Source organism: Ceratosolen solmsi, unplaced genomic scaffold, assembly GCF_000503995.2.
Source record: "Ceratosolen solmsi marchali unplaced genomic scaffold, CerSol_1.0 scaffold5, whole genome shotgun sequence".
Classification (NCBI taxonomy): Eukaryota; Metazoa; Arthropoda; class Insecta; order Hymenoptera; family Agaonidae; genus Ceratosolen; species Ceratosolen solmsi.
The window spans coordinates 766,200-776,863 of record NW_011948454.1 but is presented as its reverse complement, the minus strand read 5'-3'; the positions used below and the strand labels follow the sequence as shown (position 1 = coordinate 776,863).

The 10,664-nt window shown below is 25.7% G+C and overlaps 1 long non-coding RNA gene across 1 annotated transcript; it reads right to left on the bottom strand.

Annotated features, from left to right (window-relative positions):
• Positions 1–373: 373 nt before the first annotated feature.
• LOC105366734 (uncharacterized) lies at positions 374–9,914 on the bottom strand. The gene is made up of 3 exons (XR_913021.1): positions 9,644–9,914; positions 3,917–4,192; positions 374–449 (listed from the first exon to the last, which is right to left on the bottom strand). It is a non-coding gene; the product is annotated as an uncharacterized LOC105366734 (long non-coding RNA).
• Positions 9,915–10,664: the final 750 nt, after the last annotated feature.

The window sequence follows — 10,664 nt, the reverse complement described above, 5'->3', positions numbered from 1 at the left end:
ATTGTTAATAAACCATTTTGAAGCTTTCGACGATTCGAGAATTTCAAGCATGTACATAGCTTAAAGCTATACAATTGTCAATATTTAATTTAATAAAGAATATATTAAATCTTTATTTGATAGATGATATATATATATATTTAAAAATATAAATGCAACTTCATTAGATACAATAAAGTCAATATATAAGAATGACTGTAATTATAACAAGAATAATAATAACAATAATAAGAACAATAACAATAACAATAATAACAAAAATAATAATCACAATACTAACATAAATAATAACCATAATAACAACACTAATAATAACAAGAATAATAATAGCAGCATTAATAATACCGGTAGATGCTTAAATTTTTAAATTACTTACTATGCAACATATTCCACTGAATATTGTACCGATCCTCAATGAGAAACAACTGCAACATGAATTTAATCGACACCTGTAACAATAGAAAGATACTAAAATGCTGCAAAAACACTAATAATATTTTTGAAAAGTAGCATTAAATTATAAGGTTTCCATAAAATAAAAATATTATCAATACAAATGAATTATACGTACTACATACTAATAATTTGGGCAAATCATTAAATAAAATTTTTATCGATATTTTTTTACCTACTTTGTCGTCTTTTTTGTCGGGTTCTCATAAAATAGTGAAAACATTGTATATATAGTAAATATTTAGTATATCATGATCGTAGAAGAAGAAGAGGATTTTAAAAGAAGATTTATTATTAACTAATTAAAAACTTTATTATTGTAATAAATATGATTCAAATTGAATAATTTTGTTAATTAATTTAATTAATTCTATAGCTGATGATAATGCATTAATAAAAAAGTGATTATATTAAATTATAGTAGTTCATTTATTCACGGAATATAGATTAAGTTAAATGTATAAATTGATACATTAAATAAATAGTCTTTAAAACAATCAATATATATTTCTTTATAATAAAAAATTATATTTTGCAATTATTAGACATTTGCAGTACTTTTATGTAGTAGTTTATTTATTTAATTCTATTTTTATGCACTATTATAACAGAATATATAATATAATATTAAAATGTATAATATATTATATTATATATTACAATATATAATATGTTATATGTTATAATATATAATATGTTATAATATGTTATATTATAATATATAACATATTACTATATATAATATAACTTATGATAATATATATTATAACTAGAAATTTCGTTATTGTTCGAGAATGAAAAGAAAATCTCTCGAATTATTTTCATTAGGAAATTTTGAACAACTATTATGAAAAGGGAATTATCAAACGGACATAAAAATCTAAGAAAGTCTCACCACGGTTGCATGAGACTCGAAAAAGTTTGTACATCTGTGAACTAGTAAACAGCTATTTATTGCGTTTCGTATTAAAGACGTAGTAATTGTTTTGAATGCAATGAACGACCCTTGCGACTTACCATCAAACTCGGCTAGCTTGTTTACTAGACTACATTTTGAGGCTTAAATTATTTCAAACAATTGAGTGAAAAATATTTCTTTGAATCCGTTACAACCCGAAAATCGGCACGTGTGCCTTCAATGCCATCAGCAAGCATGCATTGTTGTCAAGTACGACAAATGTTGCTGCGTGCATAAGCCAAGCGAAGATGCTTGACCAAAAATCACCCCCACCACAATAAGTCCCGGAGAGGGGCAAATCTTCCACTTCACGCATTGCCGCCAGAGATACTCCTTCGATATTCTCATTGTCTAAGCCTAATTTCTTCTAAAGTGGGAAAAGGGCGTGTACATTCATCATACCGCCGAAAAGCGGCGCGCCCTGATTGGAAAACTAAGACCAGAAGCTCCTTGAGTGGGGACTCATGGCAAGAGGCCTTAAAGATGGGAACAAGGCAGCGAAAAGTCGATGTCCGCTTGGGCAGTCAAGGGCTATCTCAAAGAAAAGTCAGTTCGAAAGGGGCTATCCTATAGAGAAGCACCAGGTCGGGAAGAAACTTTATGCACTCGTACGAATTGGTAAGCTAGTAACCAAATACTTGCGGAGATCCACTGACCAGAAGAAGATACATCAACCTTACTATTAAACCGTCAACGGTAAAACCGACCACGCATGTTAGTGTTTGCCGCGTCTTTTTTGTGGTCAACTTGATGTTATCACTTCACTTACAAGAGGGGCGGACGACTACGCACGATTGTGCTTTGTGGTAAATTACTCAATCCAAGATCAGATCAAGATACTGCATTACTGTGAGTACACTGTCCGCATAACCTTATCATTCTTGCTCGCCGATGGCAATGATCAGCACAACACCATAATTTAACGATCTCAAGAGCATCTTGTGTAGTGACACCTCCTATACAAGCAGCCGTTCAAGAAATCTTATCTCACAATCTCTGACAAGGAATGTGCAGTAATTATTTGTCTTTTCAAACCTTTCGATTCAACTTTCTTGCTCGCCGATGGCAATCATCGGCACAACATCACATTTAAAAGAGTTCAAGAACATCTTGTGTAGTGATATCTCCTATACAAAACGCCGTTCAAAAAGCGAATCTTCACATTAGACTGAAGAAGATTCTTCAATACCCATATGTAAATAGTGTATTAAATTGTTTAATAAATATATAATTAACCAATTCTCACGACTCTTGCACACCCCCTCCACCTAACTCCTTCCCGAGCGTCTGCGAGGGCGGGCGGCAAAATAAGCTATTGAAGCATTGGCAGTTCGAGCCAAGAATTACATCACTATATTTTCGAACAGTTATATAATAATCAATAAATGATGCATGATAATCTGCTTTGGCAGATATTTTCATAAATAGAATTTCGGATATTAGATATTGGCGTTTCTTCAATTATTACTTTAATTTTTGAATTTAAAAATTTGTTACATTTATAATAATGTTAATTTTTTTATTTAATAAATAATTATATTTATAGCATTTTTAAAAAGATCATATTAATTTTTATGTGTAATTTAGTGTTTATGTGTAATGATATTTAGATAGTTAGAGATTAACAGAAACAAATTAATAGATTACTATTTTAAGTGTTGATATTTATCAAATATAAACATTGTTTGGAGTTCCAGCCACCAGTATGGTCGTAGATCACGGTGGGTGGATTAGACCGTACCATCGGTTTAATGCTGAGGGGGGGGGGGAGAGGTTAATGCATCAACTCAGAGTAAACACAATTGGTTTTAGTGATTGGTTTAATTGATTTTGATATTAAGTCGAAACATCGTCTGGTAGTGCAAGCCTCGTAAGGTATTTCGGGAATACTAATTACGGGTTCTACCTTATGAATCAACGGAGTATTTCTTATTCGACAGTCATGTGTCGTGTGAGTCAGGCTTGAATTATGCTGGGTATTAGTCGGCTCGCGGAGCTTAAACGCTTAAGGCAACGCTCGAATCGTACTAAGCGAGATTCGGCTCGCGACTGATTAGGCGTTTGACTCGACGTTAGAATTGACTGAGTGATATTCGATTCGTGGCGGTGGTGGGGATTATTACGAATAGTTGTCGCCCTCTTTTGTGGTTTGATAAGAACCACTTTGTTGTGGCGTGACCGGTAATGTCTCGCAGTACTAATTAGACTTAAGCAGAGGTCTACTATCAGGATCGGCGCCCTCTTTAGCGGTCTGATAAGAATCAAGTCGGAGGGCTTCTCTGATACGGTAGACGTGGGCCGTGAATGAGGTCCTGGGTAGCATGATTGGTATGGTCTCGCCCTGCTAACGAGAATTAGGCCGGGATCTATTAATAAATATGATAAGTTAGACGTACACCGGGATCGGTTACGAGAAGTAGACGAGGGTTCACAACAAGTGTGAGTACTATCGATAGCTGATCAGCAATAATAATAATCGAATAATCAATATATGTAATAATATACCTTGCAGGGATTCCTTCAGACGAGTTCGACTTTCACAGATGTTACTGACACTAGTTTCACTTGAGTAATTCAACAAGACTGTTTTCTTCTCCGTTCGTTGCTTCTTAAATACGATTGCGTACATTTAGTGTTATGTATTCTTGGAGGCTTTAGTGAATTCTCTGGAAGCAAGCTTTGACAACTTCGAGAAGCTTCCTTTGTTGCTTTGCAGACAAAGTGCGCGGCTAAATTTCCAGTGAATTTTTGTAACGTATAATTCGAATATTGGGCCTTAATCTAAATACAATGTATCAGAATCATATTTTAACAAACAATAAATTCTTTTTTTTGTGGTTCAATCCTGAACAAACATTTATAATTTATTTCAATTAAAAGTAAAATTCACGAAACTCATGATCTTCTTCATTTTTTGAATATTTGTAAGTCAAAATATAATTCAATTAGTTTAATTTTGTTTTACAATAAAAGGAAGCATAAGAAGATTAGACATTAACTGTACAATCTAACTAATTCAAACATATAAATAAATGAAAAAACTAGTAACTAGATTTCTTTGTTTGAACGTATCGTTCGAAAAAAAGCTAAATAAGCTTTCATAATACAAGTTAAAATATAATAAATTTTACGGTTTACAAAGAATATTTGAAACGAAAAAACTATAAAATATAACTATAACAAATGATAAAATATGTGCTAAAAAACAGCTAAATAAAGGGAAAACAGTAAATATTAGTAGATTTTTAAGTATAAGTAATAAATAAGGGGATACTAACGACCCTCATTATATACACAGATGTATGTTACTCTTTTATTGTGGCATCGTTTAAGTACACCCTTTAATTCAGAATAAAAATATCCATATTCTCAAAAATTAAAATTAGAACAATATCAACAGAGCTCTGAGTGCAGAGCCTTCTGACCTGCCTGATCAATTATAACTTCATTGTGTCTCAATAAGTGAATTGTTATTTTAATATCTACTGTCACTAACAATATAACGCATATAGTAGCTTTAATAAAAATTTGATTAAAAGATAATAATTAAGATACTTTCAAGATGGATAAATCATTTTTGATAGAATAAATAAAAAGGATAAATTTATTCCGATAAATCATAATAAATATGGATAAAGCATGAACAAATTATGATTATCTATAAAATTAAATAAAGTATTCATAATTTCAAGAGTGGTATATGGATTTTGAATATGAATTATTACTTTGCGCATTACATTTTTCTACGAATAGTGGTGTTCGATTACATTTTTTAAAATATAGTTTTTTAATTTTTGCTCGTCTTTATACTTATAGGGTTTATCAATTTTTTAATTTTATTTTAAGATATATTTTAATCAAAATAATATCGATATTAAACAATACAAATAAATAAATAATTATAATGATAAATTATTGTTATATATTTTACCGTTGACCATCTGAAGCATGTAATAATTCATTTGAAATAAATCATTATTTATAAATAAGGATAAATAAATGTATTCAATATTACTTTATATGTTAATTAATTAATAGGACAAAATTTCAAATATAGTATTAGAGGTTTTATCAAGTAAATTTTTTCTGTAATATTTATATAAATATATTTCGTTCATTAACGTACATATTCTTAAATTGTTTCGGTGCTAATTATAATTGGATTATTAAACTTGACCTAATTAATTAATAAATGAATTAATTAAATTAGGTATCAAAATATTACATTTGGTTGATTAGGTGATCAGTAAATATGACTTTTGCCATTTTTTTATTGAAAAAAATTCAAATTAAAATTGTAATTATATTATTTAAATAATTTTTTATAGATATCGGTTGCTCACAATCTTTACCAATCATTTTTTAATCTTTTCGATTTTAGTTTAATTTAATATTTAGGCTTGAATTAAAATCAATTATAACTATTTACTGTGTTAAAACACTATGTGTAAATATTATTAGAAAATTATTTATAATAATGATACTTATAAAAAAATACTATCTTTGTATTTAAGTTGTAATAGAACATATTAATGTAATTTTACTCTTTTAAACACTGATATTTTTATAAAAATTTATCAAAATTCGGTAATATATGTGTACATTTTCTGCAAATAAGTACATATTTTATTCAATGTTGTTATAATTTTTTAATTAAATATATTATTTTCTTTCTAGTTTCATTAATTATATTTGACAGATTGCATAATATAATTTGTAATGCATTTCTGCTTTGAACACCGCACTGTTTAATTGGAAACACTGTTTAATTTTATTTTTAAATAATATAAATCGTTAAATTTAAATGATTAAATGGGAAAAATGGAATAAATTAAGCATTTTAATAAAAACAGATTACATATATTTTTATTTAAAAAGTTAGTTAAACTGACAATATTGAATTCACTTCAATAATATTGAGATTTAAACTGATAGATCTAGATACACACAGTTGTTTGAAACAGGAGCTAATTTTAGTCATTCTGTGTTATTTATATAGATTGATCATTTTGTGTGTAGCGTTGGCGTACTCGTTTGAGAAAGTAGATATGTTCAGAAGATATTAGTCAAATAACGTCATCAGAATTTACAATAGTTTTGAAATTTGCATGTGGTCTTTCATATACGTGAACATACACACACGCGCGCGCACGTATGCACACATACATATATATTAAAATATATTCTTATTATTAATATTTATTTACACATACATTTATATTATATATTATTTCGCCGTAGCTATTTTTTAATGTAAAAATATTTATAATTTTTCATCACTGTAGATACATCTTATAAAAAAAATGATTTTGAAAACTTAAATAGTACTATAAAAAAAAATAATACGCAGAATTGTATGTAATATAAAGAAACCCCTGATGTTTATATGTAAAATCTGTAATATTTCACATTCAAATTATATATAAATTTACGTATAAAGTTTGAAATCAAAGTTTATATTCATTATTGGAGCAAACATTACATACTGAATTTTAATACTACAGAATATATAGAAATAGATTTAGGTTTTACAGTATTTACAAATAAATAGAATTTATATAATATAAATACATACAATACTATAATCTGTAATGAAATAATATTTGAATAGTGTATTATATACTATAGAATGTAAACTATAACAGCAGCACATTGAATAAGAGGTATTTTTAGTGAAAAGTAAATGAATGTATTAATTAAAGCGATTGTTATAATTCTTTTTATAAAATTATAGCCTGGGAAAGATATTAGTTAAATTATGAGATTAAATAAAATTACTGATAATTGTTATTGGTATATAAATATTTTATTATATAATTAAAAACTTATATACAAAAGTAAGTATCATTACATAAATTAATTAATACGCACAAGTTTTATTAGTATTCAATATCATGAAATATATAAAATTACTTTACAGTGGAAATTATTTAAATATATCAAGTATGAAGAAGAATCTTGATGTGAACAATAAATGTGTATTTATGGATCATTTCCAGATTAAATAAAATATGAAAATTAATTGATACAAAAGGACTATATATGCGTTTACAATATTTTTTTTCATATTTCACACATAAGTTCAGATTTTATAAGCTTTCATAAGATAATTTTCATATACTCACAATTTTCTGGTTCAAATTAAATGCAAATTAGGTTAAAAAAATGCACTACGGTTTTAATTATTCGTATACCATAGTCACAAAACGTACATTATATAGTATTACAATATTATATTTTTATTGTAGTTTTTTGTTCTTTTCCTAATTAATTTGTTAATTTTAGATTAAAAATTTTTTTATTAAAAATATTTACTAGCACGAAAAATCTCGAATAACTATTATTTATCTTTAATCCAGAGCTTTATTACTATATGACACTAATTTTAGATTGTAGGTTTAAATACGTGTAATTTATTTTAAAACATTGAATGTCATTAATTTTTTTAGGTATGTGATAGAATATATAATTTACAAATTATTTATAAATCTTATTCCGATAGTTATAAAGATTCAAAATAACAGTATTGTATCATTACTTAAATATATCAATTTGTTAAATAAATTATTAATATTCACAATCTTTTACTATATGTGCACGTAAATAATATAGTATACATAATATATAATACAGTAAATTTAAATATTTTGGAGGAATAACAAATTTTGTTAAGAAAGTAAATATTTAATTTTATTTCTTTTAAATAATTAACATGAAAATTTTTTATCTTGAAATTATGTATTATAAATTTAAGGTTACATAATTATAATGACTTTTTAAAAATTATTTTAAAACAGTATAAATTGATATCATTAAATTGTATTAATTCCTTATAAATCAAACAATACTGTACGTTATAAACAATAAATATTATAATTAAAATTTTTGTTGCATATTATCAATCTTTTAAAAGATAGACTAAATAAAGAGATCCCTCTAAAATAATGTGGTTTTAAATTTAGTTATTTACTGCGTAAAAATTTAAATATAAGATAAAATAAAGAAAATTTTTAATAAAGTGGGATTCATTAAAACTAATAAATTATTAATAAATTAGTAAATAATAAATTAAAAATAAATTATTAATTTTTTGAGTAAATAATATAGTTTATAGATTATAACTAAACATATCTTCATATCCTATTATTTTATATGTAATTGTTTATTAAAATTTTGTAAAACTTCATTATTATAAAATAAAATAAAATAATAAATATATGCTACAAATGTAAATTTTTTAATTTTGAAATCAATAATTTTTAACTTAGATTATCTAATTATTATAAGATAGTTATAATAAAATATTTAATTTGTCAATAATTAAATGTAATTTTAATGCATAAAATTCCATATAAAATTCTAAACAATCCACTTTAAGATATGAACAAATCAATAACATAAAATAAAATTTAAATAATCCATAATAAAAAGATATAGGTAAGCATTGAATACATAATAAAAAGTATTTAATGAAATAATTTAGATAATAGTGAAATAGTTTAGATATTTATTTACATTATATATATTTAGATATGTTCTTAATGTACAATTTAAAATTTGAATGGAATTAATTGAAAAAATTAATGATATTTAATATCGAGAAAAATGGAGAATTAATTTTACTAAAAAATTCATTAATTTAAATCAAGTAAAATTAATATTATTGAATATAATTGTGTATACGTTTCTTATTTGAAGTTCTCATATCCAATATATATCTGTTTTATATAAAATGTGTATAGAAAATATGTTTAAATTTACATTTTATTTGTTGTAATTATAATAAAATTTTTAGTATCATTGCATTTTTTATATTAGTTTTATTGATAAAAAGCGAATATATATAAAAAATATCGACTTATATACAGATATATAGCGAATATATACAACTCATCGACAAATAATTGTTTTTTTATCACCATATTTTTAAAATACAGAGAAATACCTCTATTGGCTAAGGAAAACAAATGAAAATTAAAAAATTAGTACATTTGTACATATGATCGTGAGTAGATAGAAATAATAGTTAAGTTACATAAATTATATTTAACTATTATAAATTATTTACAACTTCTTTACAGAAATAAATTTTAAATATAACATTAGGAAGAAGTTAGTGCTAATTCATTTTTAATTTGATTTAGTTAAATAAAAACAAAGTATGAAATTAATTAATAATTAAGTTAACAACGTAAAAAAAAGTACAAAGCTTTTGACAAGTTTGTAACAAACCTTGAATCCGTCATTGTATTTCGACCGTTAAAAAAATAGTCCCGATAATAAAATGAACCTTAGAAGCATGTTATTTAAGCAAAAAAATTTCCGTGTGCCATGTACTAAATTGGAAACTTATACGACGTAAATTTTAATATGGTTCAAATATCTGAAAAAATTCAAAACTGGAAAATTGTGTGAGCTCTGCTCGTAATAAAAGATGAACACAAACTGTGCCAAGAACGCCGACAGAGCTCCAACAACAGGCCACGATACACCTACGACTGATACATTCACCGCTAAAGGTCGTATGAGAACTTTGAATGAGCGCGCGCTCTGCGCATTCAATACGCTATTCCTTTACGAATTATACAGTTGGTCTAGATTCATTTGGAATCGTATTTTGAATGTTTTCTGCTCTTGTCACTCTTCCTCAAAATCAGATCTGTTATGAAACCGTATAATTCATCGTATATTTCACGAATTATATGGTTTGCGGTATTTCTAGTTAAGTCTATGAATATTTTATAATATATATGTACTTTCGAATATACCTCTATTATTTTCTGTCTCTACATTGTGTATCTGCTACGCTATTCATAATTTGATGTACATATAGGTTTTCAAAAAATACAAAATTAAAAAGAGAATCTGTTATTGTAAGAAAAAATTTAATATTTTACATTTTTTAATATTATAAAACTAGGATCATTTGGTATTGTATGTCGTATAATTTAAATGTAAACTTTATATTTGAAATATTAATATACTTCTAAAAAATTTGATGTAAAGTACAAAGTATTCTCTGAAACGGTTTATAAGTAAAAAAAAGTATTTAAGATTGTTTTCTTTGATATCCATGGTACCACTCAATTGTAAAATATATATTTCACATAAATTATTAATACATAAAATAATTATCATTTCGCCAAAAATTAATAATGAATATTCTACTAAAACTGTCGTATATATGAATAACTCAAAATATTTTGAAAAATACGATAATTTAAAAAGGTAGTATACATATATTTCCTTCAAT